Source organism: Procambarus clarkii, chromosome 9 (genome assembly GCF_040958095.1).
Source record: "Procambarus clarkii isolate CNS0578487 chromosome 9, FALCON_Pclarkii_2.0, whole genome shotgun sequence".
Lineage (NCBI taxonomy): Eukaryota > Metazoa > Arthropoda > Malacostraca > Decapoda > Cambaridae > Procambarus > Procambarus clarkii.
This window is the reverse complement of record NC_091158.1, coordinates 16,006,276-16,008,349: the sequence shown is the minus strand read 5'-3', so window position 1 is coordinate 16,008,349 and position 2,074 is coordinate 16,006,276.

The following is a 2,074-nucleotide window of genomic DNA, read 5'->3' as shown; positions in this document are numbered from 1 at the left end:
GGATATGGTGACTGGGGTGTTGGCTCTAAGGACAAAGATGGTCCCTCTGGTGGCAGGGTTCGTGCCCCTGGTGGCAGAGACGGTGAAGACCTCGTAATTCTTCAGGGCCTGAAAAAATAGTTAATTGGTAATTAAGATTTTTACGAATGCTTATTTGTGTTGTTAGAGGAAGACTACAAAACAGCCCACCATCTTAGTCGTGTGTGCTGGAGGCGGAGAAGTGAACACCAGAACACCTTCCTGCAAGTGTTCGAGAGGCGGAGAACTGAACACTTTCCCCCTAAATGGTAGGGGAAAGCGGAACACCAGAACACCTCATAGTGTACGATAATTGGCGAACTGAGAACAAGAACACACGTGTTCTCCAAGTGTTCGACAGACGGAGAAATGAACACCAGAACACATCTTCTCTGGCCTTTGTATTCCACTGCCTTCTCCGCTGCTATCCACATTTCTCTCCCTCACAATCACTCATTTCTCTCTCTCTCTCTCTGCAACCATCCATTCTCTTCTTTGTTGCTATCAGTTGTGCTATCTCCTGGTGGCTGTCATCCACTTGGCTATATGCTGTTATCTATTCTTCTCTCTGTTGTTACCCAGTCCCTCTCTGTTCATATATATTCCCCCCTCTTCACTGATATCTATACACCCCCCTCTCTCTCTCTCCCTAAATTGTTATTCATTTCCCCTCTGCGTTGTAAAATATTGCCTTCTCTGCTTCCATCCAGCAACTATTCTATTCAAGGTTGATCCATCTAACGCGGTTGCTGAAGATCCTTCAAACCCAACACGTTTTCAGTGATAGAAGAAGGGATTGATGGTGTTTTCCTTGTCTACCAGAGAGCGTTTGACACAGTCGCGTGGATATCTCCCCGGTAGGAAGCAGAAGCTGCCAGGCTTGACAGGCGGCTTTTGATTGAGTTTTGATTGGAGTGTCTTGATTGGCGTGTTTTGATTGATTAGTGTTGGTTGGAGTGGCTTAATTAGCTATAGTCTTGACTGGCGTGTCTTAATTATCATGTATGTCTCTGAATTAAACGCAGTTACGGTGACCTACGGTGACCTACGGTAACCTACGGTGATCTACAGTGATCTACGCCAAGCCTTACCAATGGGAATCCATACTGGATCAATACCTCGTTTACATTCATTAACACATTATTAGCTTTTACCCATAATGCTCGGCATCCTCCAAGGATAATAGTATTTTCTATCGAAAAAAATAGATTTATTTTCAATATATCCGTTGTCTATTTTTATTGTCTTGTTTTTTTTCTCCTTTCCCATCCGCTTAAAGTGTGCCCAGGATATCCTGCACTCCGCCAGATGTGAATGAGGCGCCGCTATAGGCGATTTAACAATAACAGTATAGACGATTGAACCCAAACATTTCAACCGACGAGATGCGCTTTCTTCATCCCTCCCTCCCTCCTCGACCTCCTTCTCCCCCCTCCCCTTCTTCCTCCTCCCCCTCCTTCTCCTCCTTCTTCTCCTCCTCCTCCTCTTCCCCACCACATAACTACTCTTCTCCCCCACCAAGTATCACCGCTCCCATAACACATCTCCTCCCCTTATTCGGTCTAGTCCAGGCGCTACTCAAAAAAAAAGATGTGGCCCCATTAATGGTCATTAATCTGTCAACGCAATTCAACGCGGACGCAAAATACTCGTACACAAGATCGTAAAATACACAGTTACAAATTAAGTAGAAAAGGAGTTCAAATACGAGCACAAAGAAATGCACAAAAGTACATATATCTAGATGCTTTTATATGTATATATATATATATTTACGAAACGCGCATTCACAAGGCTGTAAATACAAATATAAATGGAACCAAACACGTGGACGTAAATGCACGTACGGACATATACAAGTACACGAACGTACGAAAGGTTCGTGTTCGTTAGTGTTCGTGTTGGCTAAGACAAAACGCATTCCTTTAGAATTTCGAAGAATATTTTGAATTATTTAATTTGCTCAGTTTTTTCTCCCTTCCTCCTATTCTTCCTTCTTGTTCTTCTCATCCCTGCTTCACTTTTCTTGTCCTCCCTCTTCCTTACTCACCCATTC